General features: G+C 37.9%; 1 protein-coding gene and 1 pseudogene across 4 annotated transcripts in view; one reads left to right on the forward strand and one right to left on the reverse strand.

Moving 5' to 3' along the window:
- EFHC2 (EF-hand domain containing 2) overlaps nucleotides 1–23,896 on the forward strand; it is a 269,392-nt gene that overhangs the window by 130,215 nt on the left and 115,281 nt on the right. The gene's annotated exons all lie outside the window — the stretch shown is intronic.
- LOC106802563 (3'-5' RNA nuclease TATDN2 pseudogene) lies at nucleotides 5,784–9,085 on the reverse strand (annotated as a pseudogene).

Consider the following 23,896-nt stretch of genomic DNA (forward strand, 5'->3'; position numbering starts at 1 on the left):
TTAAAATAAGATATGCCTATTTAAACACAGTATCCATAGAAACATAAATTTATCAAAAAAAAAAAGAAGTGAGAGAAAAAAATGAGAATTTGGAGTGAGATTGTAACTTGAGCATTGATATTTAGATGAACCTCTCCACCTTCACAATTCCAATTAAAATGACTGCAAAATTTTAAAATATGGAGAAACCCTATTAGTGTTGGAGGCCAGGGAGGAGTTCCATCTTCATGCTGCAAACTTTGAAGAATTTCCACCAGATACAGTGCAGATGGGATCATATTGAATAAAACTAACTTGCAATCTCATTTCCTAAGAAAGTGACAGGAATTGAGTTGGGGGTTAGAACAACCTGTAGGGGCTTCCACTGGGCTTACTTTCACAGCTATTGATGGATTAAGAGTGTCACTAGGAGGCTCAGGAATAGCCACACTCAGGGAAAAGCAGGCTCTGCATTAAGGCATTTCTCTGATGTGACAGGCAATGCACATGTAGGACTGGCTACACATGTGCTTAGGTCAATTTATAAAATGTTTATATGGAAAAATTTGAAGTTTTTTTCTGCAGGAGACTATCCATGGCCCCAGCTCCCTCCCTATTTCTCTTAACATGCTGTATATGAATTCCTATGAACCAGCCTCTCACTGAGAGGAGGAATCAGAACATTAGAATGGACAGTGAGGCAAGGGAAAGAGAACCTACCCACCCTATTTTGGGGAAAACACAAGCCTGGATAGACTGCTCTTTGTTCAAGAATGAACAAAGAAACCCAACATATGGTTTCTGAAAAGACTGCAATATAAATGGAGGAGAACACACTATTTAAGAGGCAGAGGAAGAAAAATATTTATTTCAAAAATATGTTTTCTATAGGAAAATGATTATTTTTGATAACAATTTGCTTTGTCTTTTCTGTTGAGTGCAAGGAAGTAACAAAACAAAGTAAGTGGTTAAAGCAGAGTCTGTGAAGTGAAGGCTGGAAGGAGAAAAGAGAACAAGGGAATAAATTTAAAATATTGCTGAATGAGACTGTAGGCAAAAGGCAAAGGGAACTTGCTCAAGCAGGAAGAAATGTGAGGAAAATAAAAAATGATTTATATGTAGTAAAGAAAAAAAATGAAACTGGAGAAAATGGGATGAGTGATGGAAAAGGCAAACTTGAGAAATTCTCCCAAAATGCAGAGAAAAAGGTCAGATATAAAGGCAGTGAGATAGATAATGAAAGGCTGGACAGAGGATGGAGCTCTAACATCTAGAAGGTTGTTCCTAAAGAATTAGAAGCTAGATTAAAAGCAACTGAATCAATTAAGCATACCATAAGAAAATAATAAAAACAAAACCAACTTTCTCAACTGTAAAGACATAGACCTGCAGATCGAATGCTCACTATGTACCAGAGAAGATAACTAAAAAGAGACCAATAATTAGAAATATTCTGGCAATTTTTATGTGAATTTCAAGGATAAAGCAATGACCAAGCATCCTGACAGAAAAAGCAGTTTAATCTTCCAAAGAAGGAGAAGTTGACATCAGAATTCTCTGTAATATTAAATGCCAGAAGACAACTGAAGCAACGTCTATCACTTTTAGGGGAAAATGTGACCCAGAAATTCTAGACTCAGCTAAGGTGTTTGTTATTCGTTAGTGAAAGCAGCAGAAAGATGTTCTCAGATATATAATTTCTCATATATATGCCATCCACATATTTTTTCCTGAGACAACTTTTCCTGAGAAAGTTGCTTGAAATGTACTCCAGCCAATTATAAAGCAAATTAAACAGTTCAACCATGGGGAAGTCATGAAATAAAAGGATTAACGGTGAGCAATAGAAACAAACTTATAAGTAATTACAAAAAAAAAATAAAGTACTAAACAGAATGTAAACATTTTAAATGTTTATTGGAAGATAAAAAGTAATAAACAATAATAAAACAAGTCCCAAATGCAAGATAGGGATATAAAAAAGAAAAATGTATTACTTTTCTCTATTTAGGTGAGTTTCAATAGATATTAATTTTTGGAATTAATACTTGAACTGACAATTCTTTAAAAATTAAAAATAACAATGAGTAGACAGAAAAAAAAAGCTTATGTTCGTATCATCTTTCTCCAGGACCTGTAAATGTTCTTTCTTTAACTCTGCTTAATAAACATATATACTTTGTGTTTTTAACTATGTTTTAAAAAAAGACTGTAAGTAAAAATACACCAGAACATGAACATTGTATATAGATTGGTTTTAGGATTTTGTGGTATGTAAATCTTCAGTGAGTATGGGCATGAAAACATATACATTTTTTAAAAGTACATATAATTTGGCATAATCAGGAAAACATGAATTTTTAAAAGTATATATAATTTGACATAGCTATATAATCACAATTATGTTAAGGAAAGACATTAACAAAACAGTGGGTTCCAGGTAGTAGAAATACCCTGTACTTCTTTCTGTTCCTCTCTATTTTCATATTTTTGTAATGCATGTGTATTTTTTTTTACAGTGGGAAAGTAAACTTCATCGAAATAAAAAATCCTATAGATACTGCAGAGTTATAATCACAGGCAAATTTATGGTATTGAATGCTTTGTTTTTTTCCCCCAAATGAAAAATAAACTAGGCATTTTACTTAAGGCATTAGAAAAAGCACATAAAAAACAGACATCCGAGAACTGAAGGAAAAAAAATTCAGAAACTTAAAAGCAGAATTTTATAAATCAGTAAAGAGAATAGATTTGAACAAGAAGTCTTAAGAGTCGATTCTTTAAAACAAACAACAGAATTAACAAACTTCTAGCTTGTTTGCTCAGGGAAGCAAACAAAAATATACAAAATAATGTATTTAAATTGCAACTTCAGAGGAAGTAAAAAATATACAGCTTATGCTAATTATGAAGTGAATATTCTAGTAAATATTAATTAGCAAAATTGACTCAAGGACTACAGTTCTGGAATTGGCCAATAATAATAGAGAGAAAACTGCCAAAGAGCTACTCGAATTGTTAAAGTGATTGTCTCTAAGTAATAGGATTATGGACTTTTTTCCCCCCAATTTGTGCTCTTCAGTAGCCTCAAAAATTCTATGATAAGCAGGTACTAATTTTGAAGTCAGATATGAATAGACCAACTGAAAAAGCAGAATCCGCCCCATCTACCAAGACAAAGTGGGCAGTTTTCCTTTTGAACTTTAAAGGTAGAAATAGCTGCCTTTCTAAAATTTAAGTGAAGCGAAATATTGATGTGCAGTGAAAGGACTGCCAAGGTTCAGGGAACTCGTTAATGGGCCTGAGAGGCCCCGTGACTCTGGGCTGACTGATGGCCCAGGGACCACTAACGGCAAATTGAATTTCTAGATCACCGGCTGCCTTCATGGCTCTCTGATGCCTCCAGAACTAGAGAGTGGACACACCAAGTGCCATACAAACATATGAACGCTAAGGAATCATTCTTTGAGGTTCAATGGACTATCACTTTAGTAAAAAACTGTTTACCAAGTACCCAAATCTTGTACATCTGGATCACAAATTTTTGTTTTGTATTTTTTTTGTGTGTTTTTTCTTTTACTTGTAACATCAATAGGTGAAGTGTTTACTTCATTCATGAAATAAGTAAAGGAAGATTGTGATTTTTGATTTAGGTCACTCTGGATATACTACACTCAGAAAATACTACAGTGCTCACTCATTCCTGAAGAAATAAAGCTGACTTATGGCAAGGCTTTCTCCTGAATGTTAGAAACACTGCAGAGTATAGTCTATGCATTTGCCATAAAAAATGTAGAGGAGAGGAGGAGGTACAAAAAGTATTTTCTCCATATAAAAAGGAGATCATTTCTTTTTTGAGAGGAAAAGTACTGTTATCTTGTTGAATGTGTACTTACAAATGCAATCGTTCATTCACACCCATTTTTAAAATGCCCACTTGGTAACGTCACGTTGCTAGGACCAGATAAATGACATTTTGTTCTCCGTAGATCTTATGTAGCAGAAAGGTAAATGAAAGAGGATGTTAGCATGTGATAAGTAGAGATAGTACAAAATGTGGTAAGGGCATTGCAACAGCGTGAGAGAAGTAACTTTGAGAAACACCCTCTTGGGTACCTGTGGCTCAAATTAGCATATCAAAGGACATGCAAGAAAAAAATGTGTGGAACTTTATACAACTCAATATTTCCCCAAAATGTGTGTCCCTGGAACCTTCTTTTCTGCAATCCTTTATAAAAAGCTCAGAGCTCCTGTGGGCTGAGGGACACACTATGAGCAATGTTTATTTAAAATGCACATTAAAGGGGAAAAAACTTAAAACATTGGCTTTGTTTTTGAAGAGTTTCTGTCTTGAAAAATATAATCAAATCACACCTTTAACATTGCATCAACTTCTTTTGATTTACCAGAGGAAAGTGAAGCACTTCAGCTACAGCTTTCTTATACTTAACACTTTCTTCTCAAAAGACTGGATTCCCAACAAAGGGGAAAATCTATGATATACTCCATGTTATTTATAGGAAATATGAACTATCAAGTTCCTGGTAGGGCTTGACCTTATTTACTTCTTCCTTTTATTATGGATGACATCTAAAAGCAGAATACAGGTGGCCCTTAATCCTTGCCTTGCCTTTTAATTTAAAGAGGGGTGCTAGAAATATGATGGTTTATTTCTCTATTCTCTTCCTAATATTCCTCTCACCCAAATATTATCATTAACTCCCAAGTGTTAATGAAGTCAGTTATTCATTCATATGTTAATTCAAGAAACCTTTGCTGACTGCCTGCTCTGTTCCAGGCACTGTTCTAACATCGAGTGTATGTACAGTGTGAACGAGACCCACAAACTTGTAAACTTAGAACCTATTGGGGAAGATAACCAATGAACACATATATAAGTTAACAAGACAATCTCAGACAGTGCTAAGTGCTATGATTAAATCAAAATAATAAGCCAAGGATGTGTTTCCTCCCAAGTGAGTTAAGCACTATAGAGTGGTGGTCAGGGAGGGCTTCTCTGTGGAGGAGACTTTTGAGCTGAGAACCAAATGGTGAGGAGCCAATTGATTTTTCCTGGATCCAGATAAATGGGCACAAAGGAGACTAGAGAAATCTGGAGTATTCTGGGCCTATTTTCATTGATTTAGTTTTGGAGTAAAAGATTTTCCATTTCTAAAATGGCATTTCTCATCCAATAATGGGACTCCTGGATTTAGGTGTGTTCTTTGGCTGGCCAAGTTAAATTTCATAACTCATATATTTTCCTTAAATACAAGTGTTGGGAGTTCAGCTCAGATTCAAAACTCATCTCCTCAGTGGTGTTCTAAGATTCAACCGATTTGGCTCCCATCACCCTAGGCTCCTCCACAGCGCCCCCGGCACATTATGACTATTAAGTGACTAATTTTTATCTATATTGATTTCCTTTTAGATGAAACACTCCTGTTGGTTTATCTTTAGAAATAAGAAATTGCAAGTTGAACAATCACTGAACGTATGAATTTAACTACAAACCATATGGATTATAGAATTCCTATGATAACAAATACATTTTGGGAATAAACAGATCACCTAGCTCACTTTTAAAATTAAACATTCCTTGCTTTTTTTTTTTTTAAAGACAAGTAAGAGGGTGACTTGATTCACCAACCGCTCAAAAACACAGACTGCAGAGAATAAGGAATTGAATTAGCAAACTTGTTATATACGCTATGGAACTCTTTCTTCTTTAGTGACTACCCTGGCACAATTTGGCTGGTAGGAAAAACCCTGATAACATCAAGGGCAGTTCCCCTTTACCTCCCTCCCATCCCATTGCATCCCACTCTACCAGCCAGAAGCAGAAGTCTTATGAAGAGGTTTTGAGAAAAACATCCTGTCCTGGGTTTTTTTTGTCCCAGTGGGCTTGCCAAACACACGCTTGACCTGGGACACAGGCAGAATTCAAACCACGTCTATGTTGTCAGGCTGCTGGTCTCCCTTTTCTGGAAGACTCCTGACTATGCCCTCTCTGCTTAAAGACTGTAGAGGCGACCAGTGTTCTCACGCAAGGTGGACAAGGTGCGGGAGAGTGACTGTTCTTTGATTCTGGCAATCTCTCGAACGGTATACAGGGCCAGGCCTGGGTGGGCATACTGGCAAAAGCTTTTATGAACCCCGCGAGGGAGGAAGTAGGGAGAGTCAGTTTCCACAATGATTCTCTCCAGTGGGATCTTTTTCAGAGCGCTGCGGATCCCCCAGGCGGAAGAGTAAGTCAGGACTGCTGTGAAGCCCACAGACATGTTGGGAAAGTATTCCAAAAATGGCTCGATGACTTGGTAACTGCCAGTGAAGCAATGCCTATGGATCTTGTAGTCAGAGGGCACAAATGTTTTCATGATGCCCAGCAGATCTTTGTCAGCATCTCGGCAGTGGATCACCAAGGGCTTCTTTAGAGACACAGCCAGCTGCAGCTGTCTCTCAAATATCTTGTGCTGCTGTGGGATAGGTGTGGTGCACTTATAAGAGTAATCCAAGCCCATTTCTCCAAATGCTACAGCCTTGGGGTGCCGTAAGGCTTGCATAAGATTTCTTTCTTGAACTTCATTGTAGTAACGTGCAAAATGGGGGTGACAGCCAAAGGCCCCCCAAACCAGATCGTCTTTCAACAGCTCCTCCCATAGGCCATCGCTTAGTGTGCGAGGATCACAGAAATCAGAGATGCAGCCCTGAAATTCCTTAGGGAAGAAGTAGCTATAAATTTTTCTGAACTTCGTAAAGGTCCCTTTGAAAGATAACTTGGAAAAGAGCATGTCTAAGTGACAATGGGTATCAATGAAACCCTCCTGTAGGCTCTGCTCCTGGTGGCTCCTTGGCAGAGAACTAGATGCATGTCCTCCCCAAGGACGTGATGGTGTCTCCTCTTGGAATGTTGCTTTCTCCTTCACCTTTGCTTCTGAACTTCTGGAGGAAAGAAATGAATGAAAATTCTGGGACTGACCTTCCTCTGATGCATTCAGGTGTCCGGCCCAGTTTTGGAAGCACACTGTAGAGTTGGAAGAATAATCACTCAAGAAGCTCCAGCTGCTCTTCCCAGCTTGGGATGCGCTGCTGCTGCTGCTGCTGCTGCCGCCCATGGAGGGATAGTGAGGAGGCTTGGGAATGCTGGTCCAGTAGCTGGCATAGTCATACCAAGGACCACTGTACCAACAAGGCTGGTATGTGTCACGGTTAGTGGTGAAGGATGAAGAATTTAGAACTCCTGAGAGACTCAGTGAGACTGGCTCCTCCTGAGAGAATCTGACTGCGCAAGTGGCACCCACATCAGACCAGTCACTTCCTGAAGACAGGTGCCCAATCACCACATCTCCTTCTTGATGCTTTTGGATTTCTGAATGAGAGTCACATTTATCTAGAAATTTCAGGGCTGGAGAGCCTTTTTCAGAAATGACTGCCTTTTGGTCACCAGGTGGCTTCTCACTAGGCTTTTCCTGAGGAACTAGAATTACTCTCCTGTCACCGCTGTTGCTGATCTCTATCACCAACTTTTCCTTCTGTGCTCTGAACTCTAGAGCTGACGCTTTCTTTTTCTGAGGTGCAGAGAAAGTGACAGCCCTGGCTGGTCTTTCCCCAGGATTGGGACACTCTCTTGGGTTCAATTTTGCACTAGTGGCAGCCTCTTCCTTTCCTTGTGGCAGGATGCCATGCATAGCCTTCACGTAGATCATTGAAGAGCCCTGGTCTTGCTGTCTATCCGTCTTTCTCTGGACCTTGTTTGTTTCCTCAGTCTTATCATTTTGACCCTCACCTTTGACTGCTAATTCAGAGTTCTCGGAGTTACAAGAACTATTTTTGGAGTTAAAGCTGTAGGCATCCTCTAGAGAAGCCATTTCTTCTAGAAGAGGACTGGCAGAGCACTGAGGGGATGGTGCAGAGGGGATTCCACGCACGAAAGGAACCCTGAGTGGTCCAAATCAGGCAGTCTTTGGAGGCCTCTCCAAGCACACCTAACACTGAGGAATGGGCGGAGGAGGAGGGGGGGGAGAGGTGGGAGGAGGAAGGGCAGGAGAAGGGGGGCGGGGTGGAAGGAGGAGGAGCAGAAAGAGGGGGAGGGGAGGGGGAAGGGCGAGGGAGGGGGAAGGGCGAGGGAGGGGGAGGGCGAGGGGAGGGGAGGGGAGGGGCCGGGGGAGGTGGAGGGGACGGGGCGCGGAGGAGGGGGGAAGGGCGAGGAGTTCGCAGAGGAGGGGGGAAGGGCGAGGAGAACAAAGAGGAGGACAAAGAGGAGGGCAAAGAAGAGGACGAGAAGAACGACGGGGAGGACGACGAGGAGGAGGACGAGGACTTTCCCTGGCAGGATGAGCCCCTGGGAAACCGCGGCTTGAAGGCTACAAGGTCCTCCTTATGTGCTTTCAGGCACTTAGGGCTGCTGGCCTCTCCCGAATGTGATACCGAGCTAGGAGCTGGCGGCCTGGAAAGGGCCCCCTAGTGTGCTCCCAGAGGCATCTGCATTTGCCGGGGGACCCTACCTAGTGCCGGTCCTGTGGTACGTGATCTTGCGCCGCCACGAGGGTTTAGCTGTCCGTCACAGTCCTCAGTATTCCAGAGATGTCCCAGTCCTTCCACTGAGTTTGTAATTCCAAAGCGAGTTACAAAAGTCCCAACGACCCACCAAAGGCCCGGTCTGGCGTCCGCTCCCACCGCGTGCGTCCGAGATATGAGTAAGCACGTTCGTTTTTGTACAGCTACTTATAGGATGTCAAAGCACTTCCGGGGACATAAGAGCACTTCCAGGATTATAAAGCTCCTCCGTTTGGTTTGGAAAACAAAGCCCGTCCGAGACGTCCAAGCCCTTGAAAAGACTGCCAGGTGCTTTGGGGATCACACACAGGGCGCCCCTGAGCTGGGCTGGTGGCCTAGAGGTCCAGGCCGCCAAGGGCGTACAGGAGAACAGGGCCGAACTGGACGCCGGAGCAGCGGGGCACCGGAAGCACTCCCCCCAAGAGGGGGGACACCCCCTTGCGCCTCCGCCTCAGGTCAGCCCTCCCCTCCCCCCTAGCTGCCCGTCTCGTGGCGCCGAGGTCACTACAATCTTGCGGCCAAGCCAGGCTTCCACTCGAGCCGCCGCCATTGCTTGCTTTTTGTTCCTTCTTTTCCACCCATTCTTTTTGAAAAACATGGTTATGGTTTTTAAAACGTAATTTAAATATATAAGCTTTAAAAAATATAGTTGTAATTGTAATATATTACCATTTTCAGTCGTGGTTTTTTCACTCAACATTTCTGCGTGTCCTAAGTGTTTTTCTTATTGTTGCATAATTTTCAAAAACATCATACTAGTGCCTTCATAATATTCCATGGAGTACGTAGATGTGCCCTAATTTACCAAACGCTCCCCTTTTTGTTAACTCTTTAGGTTCCCTCACTCGAATTTTTTTCTATAATAAAAAACATTTTTGCAAAGAACATCTTTGCGCCTATGTTTCTCCATATTTTGGTTTTTTTCTTTGGGCTACGTGCCCGGAGAGAGAGTTCCTGAGAAGTATAGGAATTTTAAATTGGCTCTTCATAGCACCACATTGCCCCAGAAGAACTGGAGTAGTTTAAAATCCCGTCCATGATGAATAATTGTTCCAGGCCGATTTAAAAGGAGAAACAAACAAAACCGGTACATCACTGTTATTTTAATTGGTACTTAATCTGATAATTTCCTAAGAGCAAACATCTTCCTTTTATTTATTGACTGTCTCGTGAATTTCAAGTTCTTTTTTTTATTTCTTCTTTAAGATCTTTTAAAAAGTAATTTTAGGGGCCAGCTCTGGTGGCCTAGTGGTTAAGTTCGGTGTGCTTCACTTTTGCAGCCGGCCCTGGTTCTGTCTGTCAGTGGCCATGGTGTGGTAGTGGCTCACACAAAAAGAGGAAGATTGGCAACAGATGTTAGCTTAGGGTGAATCTTCCTCAGCAAAAAAAAAAAAAGTAATTTTAAACACTTTTATGAAATAAACTTTTGTTGTATTTCCTAAAATTGTTTTTTTATTTATATTTTAGGCTATTGAAGTTATAACTTGTTTTTGTAGTCAAATCTTAATTTTTTTTTTCATAATTTTCTCTTTTTCTCTGAAGCATAGAATGGTTATCCCTTTCAAGGCTTTGACACATAGATACTTTTTTTTAAGGTTAAAAGGGTGTATTTGTTATATTTAAGTCCGTAATCCATCTGGTATTTATTTTGGGTTATATTTTATTTTAGGTGAGGATATACATTGATGCTTTTCCAAGTTAGTACTTTTTTCAGTTATTGATATGTGACTCCTTTTTCATCATGTGTTAAATTTCTTTATGTAATAGAGTCTATTTTCAGACAATCTATTCTTTTCCACATTCTAGTATGTCTCTTGTTATTCTGGTATTGCACTATTTTAATAATTGAAGTATTATAGTAAGGTATAAAATCTAGGAGAGTGAGGTCTTCTACATTACCTTTAATTTTCATAGTTATCTTTAATAGGCTGACCTGTTTATCAGGTGGACTTAGAATTATTTTTTTCAAGTCCCTCCAAAACACCAATGAAACATCCACTTGAAATATGTTATTTTAGTTTGCTTATCCAGAATATACTTCACCTGACTTACTATTAGTCAAGTTCTTCTATATCTTCTAGTAAATATTTTTAGAGTTTTATCTGGGTCTCAGTTTTCCTTAAAACTATTTTAAGTGTTTTGTAATTTTTTATTCTATTGTGAACATACTTTTTCCTCCCACTGTATTTTCAGCTGGTTATTGCTAGTACATAAGAATATTTTTGATTCAATTGTGGTTATGCTGAAATCTTTTTTTTGTTCTTAGTTTTTCAGCTTTTGCCTATGCCGTTATTTTATCTGCCTATAATGATACTTTTGTCTCTTTCTTGCTAATATTTTTACTTCATACCTTCTTACATTGTCCAGAACTCCTAAAAATAATATTAAATAATGATGTTTGTAGGGGCATTTTTGTTCTGTTCCTGATTGTAGTAGACACACACTTTAATTAAGTATAATACTAAATATGCAGATGCTTTTTAATCTTAAGGAATTACTCTTGTATTTTAAAACGTATATCATAGGAAATGGTATGAGATCGATATATATGTGCTCTTATTTTCTAATTTTGAAACATCTTTGTGAGGAAGATGCTGCTTTTTGTGTAGATGGACTATTGAATTCTGTTTGCTTATATTTTGTGTAGGTGGACTATTGAATTCTGTTTGCTTATATTTTAGTTAGGATCTTTGTTCTATAAATCATAAGTAGTGAAATTGCTCTGGAGCAGTAGTTCTCAACCTTGGCTTGCACACTGTAATCACCTGGGGAGCTTTAAAAATTGCTGATGCCTGAGCCCACTTTGAGAGATTCTGATTTCATTGTGTGTGGGGGGGGTGGGGGGTGGGGGATGGGTGTGGATGTGGCCCAAGTCTTAGGAGTTTAAAAAGCTTTACAGGTAATTTTAATGTGCAGCCAGGGTGATAACTATTGCTCCTGTGGGGGAGGAAGAAATTTTCCTCTACCCTTCTGGGTTCTTCTGGCTGGTCTAAGAATACAGATTAACAGGAGAAAATAAAAATTTAATTTTGTATATACGAGAATCCCACATACAGGGAGAGTCAGAGACCCCACATACATGAGAGGTTTAAAGACGGAAAGGTAAAATGAGGTATATATGCTCTCTTGAGCCAAGGAATGGGCTAGGGGCCTGAGGCTTCAGAGGCTAGGAAGGCACAGGATAATACAAGAGCAGATGCTCAGTAATTAGAGGTTTGCCCTGACATACAGATAGGTCACAAAAATTTATTTCTGGTAATAACTCTTATTATGGGCAAGGCCCCCAATTTAAAGTCTGTAAGGGAGAGGTAAAAGTTTCTCTTGAGCCCGTAGGGTCTCGATTGCCTTTAGCTCAAAATATTCCACATGCCAAAGTGGCACATCTTGGGGAGGCCTGTTCTGAACCCTTATACTTTATAGTTTACTTTTTTTTATGGTATGTTTATCAGGCATTGGAATTCACCTTCGTGGCTTTCCATCGTTTTTTGATATCCTGGGGGAGTTATATAATATGGTAATTTTCTTTTCTTTGAAAGTTTGAAAGACTCCATTAGTAATTCATCCTGGCTAGAACTTTTGTTGGGCCAATTCTTTGGTAATTTTTTCACTTCTTACTTGGTTATTAGTTTATTATTGTGTTTTGATAATTCACAATTCGTACAGAAAATCACTTATTTAATTGTGGTTTTAAAATTTATTTTCATATAAATTTGCATAACTTATTATAATAAAATAATTTATATCTTATAATTTATTACATCTTTATGTCATGCATTGTCTCATTTGTGATTTTATTTATTTATATTCTTTCTTGATTATCTCTGCTAGAATCTTATTATTTTATTTGTTAAAAAACTCTTGGATTTATTTGTTGTAGTTTTTTTCCTTTCAAATTTATCTGTTTTTTTTATCCTTTTTGCTTTCTACCTGTTTTCTTTATGACAAATTTCTGTGCTTTCAGAAATTTTTGTTCAGTCCATTGCTCACTGATTCAAAACTCTGACTGCATTTCAGAATTACCTGGGGGTTTTTAAAAAATACTGATACTCCGCTTACCTGCCCCCAGGATTCTGATTTAATTTGTTTAGGCTTGAATCTGGTCTCTCTCTTTTTTTATGTTGCTAATGTGAAGCTGAGGCTGAGAATCGCTGAGTTAGCACATTTAACTGAGTTAGCTTTCTTTAAATTCTCTTATGTAATAATCTAAATCCAGTACTTTACGCAAGATTACAGATTTGCCTGTATCTTATAGGTTTGTACATCTATAAAATTTATTAGGTTCTATACTTATTTTTTGTATTTTAAAATTTATTTTCAGCACAACAATTATTAGGAATGACAATTTTTGTTTATAGTTACATGATACATTTCTAAATGTATTAATTTGTTCTCAGTGACTATAACTCATATAATTTCTGTATTTTAAATTTATTAGAATTTTTTTTATAAATTAGCCTATGTAGGTGTAGAAAAATAATTTTCCCTTTACCCTTCTAGGTTCTTGGCTGAGACTGCCCCTGTAATAAAAGACAGATTAACAGGAGGAAAACAAACAGAACTTTAATAATATATGTACCTCCTGTATATGTGGGAGATACCCAGGAAAACTGAGTAACTCCCTGAAATGGTCCAAGCCTCTACCTTAATACCATCTCCAGCTAAAGACAAAAGAAGATGTTGGGGGTGGGGTGGGTGGGTGGGGAATGGTAGAGCCAGTTCTGGGAGGCTATCAGGCAAAGCACAGTAAACAAGAGTAAGGTTGTTATGCAGATTTAAGTCCATACCTTCTCCATTGATAAAAGTTTCTAGAGATTTAGTCATCCTCCTCTTCCTGGTACAGAGAGGGAGACACCCTCACAAATTGAGATTTCCCTTATAAGTGTAAATGTCTCTTACAAAAGGGTAACTTTTACTTGGATTTTAGAACTTCTGTGTCTGCAGTTTCTTTAAAGTAATCAGCTCAAGATAATTCTTATGCCAAAGAGACATATTTTGTGGTGTCATATTCTGCTCCTTTTCATGAATGGGAAATTTATATAAATACACCATTATCATGTATAAAGTAGCCATCCTTTATATGCAATACAAAATTTATTATGGTTTATTTCCTTTATTCTATGAGTCCATAATCATAAGAGAAACCACTGATAATAACAGTTTTTTCAGGAAGAATAAACGACACTGCTTTAAATGTACACAAATTTTTATTGTCTACTAAAGGGGTTCAGAACAGACCTCTCCAACGTGTGCCACTTTGGCATGTGGATTATTTTGAGCTGAAGCCAGTTGAGGTCCTGTGGGCTCAAGAGAAACTTTTACCTCTCCCTTAAAAAATTTAAATTGGAGGTCTTGTCCATAATAAGAGTTATTACCAGAAATAAATTTTGTGACCTATCTGTATGGCAGCACAAATCTGTAATTACTGAACATCTGCTCCTCTTATCATCCTGTGAATTACCCTCTTCCTCTCTGAAGCCCTAGGCCCCTATCCCATTCCTTGGCTCAAGATGGCATATATACATCATTTTACTTTTCTGTTTTTGAACCTCTCATGTATGTGGGGTATGTAGAAAGTTAAATTTGTTTTTCTCCTGTTAATCTGTCATATGTCAATTTAATTATTAGACTGGCCCAAAGAACCTTTGAAGGGTAGAGGAAAATTTTTTCTCACTAACAGTTTTAGTGAGCCAGCCAGGAGACCTCACTGGCTGGGCACTGCTCACCCCAAAGCTGCTGCAGTAGAAAAATCCTGGGACCTCTGACAAGAGCTGTCAAAAGGTAAGAATTCTTACCATATCAGACTCCCAGATCTCCACCTGCAGAGTTTGGTGGAAGCAGAGTGGTGAGAGTCCTTCTTTTCCTTTTCTAAATTTAGATTAGCAGGAGAAAATATTTGTGGAGCTAGTTCTCGGGCTCAGCAGCTCTGGTTATTTGGTATGAGTACTCATGGTTTTCCCAGAGATGGTCATTGTTTTTCTTGTCTCTGTGTTGTTCTGTGTTGTGAAAGCTTGGCTTTTTGACCAGTGAGAATACTCTCTGTGGTCTCCGCCATCTGGAAGGTGCACTTATTGGGGTACATCTGGTGGCCAGTTGAATAGACTGGGGTCCCAAGAATCTCTTTGTGCCAGGTGTGCCGGCTCTCCCCTGAGGAGAGAGGGGTCCTAGTACATAAGGGCCCTTTGTTGTCTCAACCTTCATTGCTTTCAACAAAGGACTTTACTTCCGTAGACTGTCTTTGAGAGTCTAAGCCTGGAAAGTTACCTCTGGATCTTTCCACAAAAAAGCTTATTTGTTTGAGTCACTATTGAGATTAATATAAGATCCTACTTGTCAGTTGCCAGATGATGGATCCTTTGAATTGGCTATATTTAAAAGAAAGAAAAAATTTCTTAGAGAGTTCTCATCATAAACAACTGTCTTACTGTTATAATGGCTAGCCTTAAGGACTCCCTGAATAAGACAGAAGAACAGAAATTAGACTTAGAATAAAAATCAAAGTCTACTCAGACTCCTTCCTATTTGCTTTCAGACATTTGCAGATTTTGTAAAACATCAGGACATTGGAAGTCCGGTTGCCTTGCACTTAAGCAAAAAAAAGAAAAGAGAGAGGAACTATTTGGAAATTGGGCAAATAAAAAAGTCTTAAATGTTTAAGAACTACAATCCTGGAAGCTATAAATATCTTTAAAAAAAAGCAAAATCTTAGTAGGCTTGTTTTGCGTCCGGAAAACTTTGCTTGGTAATCGTCAGGTTGGGGGCTCCAAAATATAGCTGGACAGAAATGTGGGTTGCACCCCATTTGTGGCTAGATACGGCTGGATGGAAAATATGGGTTACACTCCATTTGCGGCTAGGATCCTGCCAAACTGCTGCCAGCCTTCAGGGAAATTACAACTTAACATTATAATGGCTATTATGAGGAACATTCCAATTAGAGCTTAAGAGTAAGAGTTCTCAAATCAAACAAACAGAATGGGATACCTATTTTAATGGGTATTCAGAAGCCTCTGCAAGGTTTCAAAATTCCAAAATAGCTTCATTGAAAGATCTGTTGTAAAAGGCAGAAAATTAGATGGGAAGCCAGTGGTCTGACTGAACGCATGACCATACCAAGTTTTCTTGGACTTGGTCTGCTTTTGATAACAGATTGTAAACGATTTTTCTTTACCTTTTAAAGTAACCTACCTGGAAAGGAAAGATGTTGCGTTTTATCAAAATAATTTCTGTTTCGTGTTATCTCCATCATCAGGTCTTTGATTACTGAAGTAAACCTAGTCTTCTCAATATTAAGAGCTTAGTGTTGCTCAGACCTATGTAAGCTTCTATATTTGCCTTTGAAATCTTTCGTTGTTACTTTGGTTAAATGGATAATTAAGTATTATTTCATAATGATCTGTGATTCTATTTAGTTAAAAGTTCAAAACTTCTTACATTTTGGCAACTTCCTAAAATCAAATTCTAAAATGGAATCTTTTTGACCTAAAACTAACTTTGAAATTTCCCAGAGGGTCCCTGGAAAATCTTAAAAGATTTGACTCTCACCTTGTAAAAAAAAAAAAAAAAAGTTAAATTAGGCTTATTTGATATGTTAAATTACATGGGAAGTATTGTCAAATAGAGAGTGATGCTAAACCTGTTTATTTTATCTTTATGTGGATATGTGCTGTAAGTGTTCTAGAAATTGTATAAAATTCTATGTCCTCTTATAATGTTATTAGTCATAGTTCCAGTTATTATTTTATTTTATTTATTATTTATTTATTTTTAATTTTTTGTTTATTGCAGTAACATTGGTTTACAACATTGTAAAAATTTAAGGTGTACATCACTACACCTCCACTTCTGCACAGATTACATCATGTTCACCAACCAGTTATTATTTTAAAATGTTATGTGTCACAGAAATAAGCAAATTTGCTTGTCAGTTGCATTGTAATGAACTCTAATCAGATCTTTAACCATTGCCATTTTTAAGTCTTTTATCATTTACAGTTATTGTTTTACTCTGATGCTTTTGCAAAAATGCTTCATCTTCAGTGAAACTCATGGAAAGAACTCCGAGTAGAGGTTTCTGATAACTTTCAGATCATACCACTGAACTGAGTAAGAATTTGCAGAACTCTAACAGAGAAACTAATGGCATCATATAACTGCTAACAAAAGATCAAGATCAACAAGAATTAATTAAACGAGACTAAATGAACTAATGAAGATGCTTATAATTTTTATGAATTTTTGTCTGAAATATTGCTGGTTCTTAAATCTTTTGTTTTCCAGATACAAGGAAACATTTTCTCTTAAGCTAACTATGACTTACAGCAATTTGGCAAATCATACCTTTGTAAGCAGAATTGAAACATTTATCTTTTTCTCCCTACCTGATCCCTCCAGAATTCAGGAACTCTTATTTTCATGGCAATATAGTTATTTACATAAGTTCAATAAAGAATCTGTTCTCTTTGTAACAGGACACAATTGGAAACTGATTGTATTACCAGGGCTTTGACTGGAATGTCATATTTGATAGAGATGTGCATAGACTCAGATATGACCAGACAGCTTTAAGGAACTAATTTTCGTGGAGTCAATAAAGCCCCTTAGAAAAATCTGCCTGGTACCTTGCTTACAGGGTCCAGACAGCCTTACTAGGTAAGTAAGGAAGGTCACTTCTTGGCAGATTCAGGAACCTCAAGATATTTTGGGAACCTCGGGAAGAGAGGAGTTATCCCAAATCTATAGGTATTGCAGAAGTCTGATGGTGAGATTTAAAATTTTTTTTATTGATGTTTTACATTGTGAAATTTTGGGTTGTACATTTTTGTTTGTCCATCACCATATATATGTCTCCCTTCACCCCTTGTGCCCACCCCCCCACCCCTATTGCCCCTGGTAACCACAATACAGTTTTCTCTCTCTGGGTTTTGGTTTATATTCCACATATGAGTGAGATCATACACTGTTTGTCTTTCTCTTTCTGGCTTACTTCACTTAACATAATACCCTCCAGGCCCATCCATGTTGTTGCAAATGGGACGATTTTGCCTTTTTTTATGGCTGAGTAGTATTCCATTGTATATATATACCGCATTTTCTTGATCCAATCGTCAGTCGAGGGACACTTAGGTTGCTTCCACTACTTGGCTATAGTGAATAATGCTGCAATGAACATAGGGGTGCATAAGCCTCTTTGGATTGTTGATTTCAGGTTTGTTGGATAGATTCCCAGTAGTGGGATAGCTGGATCATAGGGCATCTCTGTTTTTAATTCTTTGAGGAATCTCCATACCATTTTCCATAGAGGCTGCACCAGTTTGCATTCCCACCAGCTGTGTATGAGGGTTCCTGTTTCTCCACATCCTCTCCAACATTTGTTGTTTTTTGTCTTGGTGATTATGGCCATTCTAACAGGTGTGAGGTGATATCTTAGTGTTGTTTTGATTTGCATTTCCCTGATGATTAGTGATGTTGAACATCTTTTCATGTGCCTATTGGTCATCTGTATACCTTTTTTGGAGAAGTGTCTGTTCATTTCCTCTGCCCATTTTTTGATCAGGTTGTTTATTTTTTTGTTGTTCAGTTGTGTGAGTTCTTTATATATTATGGAGATCAACCCCTTGTCAGATGTATGTTTTGCAAATATTTTCTCCCAGCTGGTTGGTTGTCTGTTCATCTTGATTCTGGTTTCATTTGTCTTGTCGAAGCTCTTTAATCTGATAAAGTCCCACTTGTTTATTTTTTCTAGTTTTCATTTTACTAGTTTCCCTAGTCTGGGTAGGCATGTCATCCAAAAAGATTCCTTTATGACCAATGTCAAATAGTGTGTTGCCTATATTTTCTTCTATGAGTTTTATAGTTTCAAGTCTCACCTTCAGGTCTTTGATCCATTTTGAGTTAATTTTTGTGAATGGCGATAGCAGATGGTCCACTTTCATTCTTTTGCATGTGGCTGTCCAGTTTTCCCAACACCATTTATTGAAGAGACTTTCCTTTCTCCATTGTATGTTCTTAGATCCTTTGTCGAAAATTAGCTGTCCGTATATGTGTGGTTTTATTTCTGGGCTTTCAGTTCTGTTCCATTGATCTGTGTGTCTGTTTTTGTACCAGTACCATGCTGTTTTGATTATTATTGCTGTGTAGTATGTTTTGAAGTCAGGGATTGTGATGCCTCCTGCTTTGTTCTTTTTTCTTAGGACTGCTTTAGCTATTTGGGGTCTTTTGTTGCCCCATATGAATTTTAGTATTCTTTTTTCTATTTCCGTGAAGAATGTCATTGGGATTCTGATTGGGATTGCATTGAATCTGTAGATTGCTTTAGGTAATATAGACATTTTAACTATGTTTATTCTTCCAATCCACGTGCATGGGATATCTTTCCATTTCTTTATGTCATCATCAATTTCTTTCAATAATGTCCTGTAGTTCTCATTGTATAGGTTTTTTACCTCCTTGGTAAGATTTATTCCTAGGTATTTTATTCTTTTTGATGCAATTGTAAATGGTATTATCTTTTTGAGCTCCCTTTCTGTTAGTTTGTTATTAGCATACAGAAATGCAACTGATTTTTGTAGATTGATTTTGTACCCTGCAACTTTGCTGTAGTTGTTGATTATTTCTAATAGTTTTCCAACGGATTCTTTAGGGTTTTCTATATACAATCATGTCATCTGTAAGTAGTGAGAGTTTCACCTCTTTGTTGCCTATTTGGATTCCTTTTATTCCTTTTTCTTGCCTAATTGCTCTGGCCAAAACCTCCAGTACTATGTTGAACAGGAGTGGTGAGCGTGGGCAGCCCTGCCTCATTCCTGTTCTCAGAGGAATAGCTTTCAGTCTTTCCCCGTTGAGTATGATGTTGACTGTGGGTTTGTCATAAATAGCCTTTATTATGTTGAGGTACTTTCCTTCTGTTCCCATTTTGTTGAGAGTTTTCATCATAAATGGATGTTGTATCTTGTCAAATGCTTTCTCTGTGTCTATTGAGATGACCATGTGGTTTTTATTCTTTGTTTTGTTGATGTGATGTATCACGTTGATTGATTTGCGGATGTTGAACCATCCCTGCATCCCTGGTATAAATCCCACTTGATCATGGTGTATGATCTTTTTAATGTATTGCTGTATTCGGTTTGCCAATATTTTGTTGAGGATTTTTGCATCTATGTTCATCAGCGATATTGGCCTGTAATTTTCTTTCTTTGTATTGTCTTTGTCTGGCTTTGGTATCAGGGTGATGTTGGCCTCGTAGAATGATTTAGGAAGTGTTCCATCTTCCTCTATTTTTTGGAGTAGTTTGAGAAGGATAGGTATTAAATCTTTGAATGTTTGGTAAAATTCACTGGAGAAGCCATCTGGTCCTGGACTTTTATTTTTTGGGAGGTTTTTGATTACTATTTCAATCTCTTTACTTGTGATTGGTCTATTCATATTCTCCATTTCTTCTTGGTTCAGTTTTGGGAGGTTGTATGAGTCTAAGAATTTATCTATTTCTTCTAGATTGTCTAATTTGTTGGCATATAATTTCTCATAGTATTCTCTTATAACTGTATTTCCATGGTATCCATTGTAATTTCTCCTCTTTCATTTCTAATTTTATTTACTTGAGCCTTTTCTCTTTTTTTCTTAGTAAGCCTGGCTAAGGGTTTGTCGATTTTGTTTTCTTCTCAAAGAACCAACTCTTTGTTTCATTAATCCTTTCTACTGTTTTTTTGGTCTCAATTTCATTTATTTCTGCTCTGATTTTTATTATTTCTCTCCTTCTGCTGACTTTGGGCTTTGTTTGTTCTTCTTTTTCTAGTTCTGTTAGGTGTAACTTAAGGTTGCTTATTTGGTCTTTTTCTTGTTTGTTAAGGTGGGCTTGTATCGCTATGAGTTTCCCTCTCAGGACCGCTTTTGCTGCATCCCATGTGATTTGGTATGGCATATTTTCGTTTTCATTTGTTTCCAGATAGTTTTTGATTTCTCCTTTAATTTCATCAATGATCCATTGGTTGTTCAGTAGCGTGTTGTTTAATCTCCACATTTTTGTCACTTTCCCAGTTTTTTTTTCGTGGTTCATTTCCAGTTTCATAGCATTATGGTCTGAAAAGATGCTTCTTATGATTTCACTCTTCTTAAATTTATTGAGGCTTGCTTTATTTCCCAACATATGGTCTATCCTTGAGAATGTTCCATGCACGCTTGAGAAGAATATGTAGTCAGCTGTTTTTGGATGGAGTGCTCTGTATATGTCTACTAGGTCCTTGATGGTGAGATTTTGACGTGGCTTGTAAGACTTCAATTTGAGATTCCTTATGAAAAGTTCCCGCAAAGCAGATTTAAAAGAACCTATATGGTTAATCACTATTCTTGCTGCACTTATGTAACTAACAGGTCAAGTTTATTGAAATGACTTATTTTTCAAATTAGTTTTACTGTGATTATCTTTGATAGAAATGGGGGTGGTTGTAGAGAGAAGAATTATGTTTTAGCAATACACCTTTTTGGATATCAAATTCTAGTGCTGTTAATTGTTTTTGAGGTTTTATTTTCTACCTGTAAATTGGACTGGATGCTGAATTCTTCTGGTTTTCTCCAGTATTTGGCTATGACTCTCCAAACTAACGTTTCCAGTTTTTCTCCCATCCTTTTGACTTGGAATCATTGAGAACTAAAACTGCCCTTTTCTGAAGCCATGCAAGCTGAAGTTGGACAACTTGATATAAATTTTGGAGAAATCAGCACAATGACTCACATATGGACAGTCCTCATGCCTGTTGCTGTATAGGTCACTCAGATCATCAGAGACATTCAGACTGCAACCCAGGAAAATGTCAGATTGCCACTGCCTGCCTTCACTCTGTCTAAAGATGCTTCGAGCCTGACATCTAGAAATCTTCTTGACTGGCTACCCTCAGAACTCAGAAAGTGGGATTATAGTCTACTCCAATCATTAACCATTGTTTTTCTTTTGTTTCCATACAAATGCCTCTTATTAAATACCTGATTGCTTGCACTATAGGCATGACTTTGGGAGCCCACCTACATCACCAACTCCTGAAATGAGATACAGCTGTTTAACTGAACTGACCTGTTCTCAGAACTAAGAGACTGTTCATCGAGATGGAGCAATCTACCAACCCAACTTCTGGAATGTGAAACTTCTCGGGAAGTTTCAAAGGCGGGACCGAAGGGCTTCAGAACAGGCCTCCCCAAGATGTGCCATTTTGGCATGTGGATTATTTTGAGCTGAAGGCAGTCAAGACTCTGTGGGCTCAAGAGAGACTTTTACCTCTCCCTTAAAGAATTTAAATTAGGGCCGGCCCCGTGGCTTGGTGGTTAAGTGCGCGCGCTCTGATGCTGGTGGCCCGGGTTCGGATCCCGGGTGCGCACCGAGGCACCGCTTCTCTGTCCATCCTGAGGCCGAGTCCCACATGCAGCAACTAGAAGGATGTGCAGCTATGACATACAACTATCTACTGGGGCTTTGGGGGGGAAAATAAATAAAATAAAAAAATCTTTAAAAAAAAAAAAAAAAAAAAAAAAAAAAAAGAATTTAAATTAGAGGCCTTGCCCATAATAAGAGTTATTACCAGAAATAAATTTTGTGACCTTCTGTATGGCAGGGCAAACCTCTAATTACTGAGCATCTGCTCTTTTTATCATCCTGTGAATTACTCTCCTCCTCTCTGAAGCCCTAGGCCTCTATCCTATTCCTTGGCTCAAGATGGCAAATATACCTCATTTTACCTTTCTGACTTTGAACCTCTTATGTATATGGGGTTCCCATTCCTACAAAATTAAATTTGGTTTTCTCCTGTTAATCTGTCATATGTCAATTTAATTATTAGACCAGCCACAGAACCATTGAGGGGTAGAGGAAATTTTTTTTCTCACCTACAGTACTAATCAACCTATAATAGCATGCATTTATTCTTACAATTATATACTCTTTTCTTCTTTAGTACCTCACAATTTAAGTCTGAGCCTTTTTCATCAAATAGAACCTAAACATTTTAAACTTAGATTTGTGATGCAGATCTCTTTATAAAATGTTGAGCCTTATTGAACATTACTGGTGTTTCATTTCTCTTTCCTAACAGCTTCTCTAGAAATTCAGCTATAAGTTTTTGACACTTAGATGTTTGGTTCCTGAACAGTCTTTATGACTCATGCATTGGTCACACCAACCTCGCCATCTTTAAAAATTCTGATTTATTCTGAGAGATTAGGATTTTGCTTTTGCCTTAGGATTGCATTGCCTAGCCTGCAATGGACAATTTTCTACACACAATTATTTTTTCTGTCAATGCTGCATCAGACTAGAATCATTTTGAAAACATTTTAAGTGAAAATTAGGAATCCAAATTGATGTTAAAATCTACCTATTTGGGATACGTAATGCAAAGCAAATAACTCAATTGACATGAAAATTGGATTAACTCCTTCCCCATGAGGCTAAATTTACACCTTACATTAAGTTACAACTGTGTGCTCTGTTAACACGCACTCCTGACTGCTTTGAGTTTCTTTGGGCTTTAATTGTAAGAAGATCCTGATTTCAGAAATATTAACATTTAAAGTTTTTCCTTTATAATGAGGAAGTATCATGTATGTATTATTTAAAGCTGATTTGTTTCATATTTTATATCCACTAGGGTTGGATCCAAAATCCAAATGCCTCAGGGATCAGGCAGGTAACCTCGTATGATACAGTAGGGCTTTCAGAGGCCTGTGGGGAACTGAAGATCACATGTCCTGCCAAATGACATTTACCTTCCGTTTTCAAGAAAATTATAGCCAATTACAACTTCTAGGACATTATTTATCTAGTCTGTGCTTGGCATCATAAATTGTGATGAAAGCTTGAATCATAATTATGTTTCTATAAATTTTCATTTCTAGCAATTTTTATTTTTCTCTCTGGATTCTCTGGGACATCAGGTTCCATTGCAATTAGGTCTTTTATCTTTGTGAGATCACCTTTAATCTATTTGGTGTCTCTTCCCTTGCTTTCTACTTGCTACACTTTATAGTTTCTTCTCCGTTTTCCTTTTCTATCTTTCCATCTTTACCACTCTGACTTGTGAGCTTTCATGCTGGAGTTTGGCAGCCCTGTATTCTCGGGGGACCAAAACGTGAAATATCAGTCTATCCCTCTTCTAGAAATGTTGAAGCCCAGCCTAAAATGATGTCTTTCCTTGTCTCTCTATTTCCATTTAGCATTCTGTATTATTTTTTAATGCATTATTTGATTGATAAGTATTTCATGATTACATACTTGATGATGTTGTCAACTGACATCTCAGTTTGGTTATTCACAAATTCATACCAGTAGCATTCAATATATAGATGTAGGTGAGAGCTATGAAAATTCTCTCCATATTTT

This window comes from Ceratotherium simum, chromosome X (assembly GCF_057802395.1).
Source record: "Ceratotherium simum simum isolate JZ-2026a chromosome X, ASM5780239v1, whole genome shotgun sequence".
In the NCBI taxonomy this organism is placed as follows: Eukaryota; Metazoa; Chordata; class Mammalia; order Perissodactyla; family Rhinocerotidae; genus Ceratotherium; species Ceratotherium simum.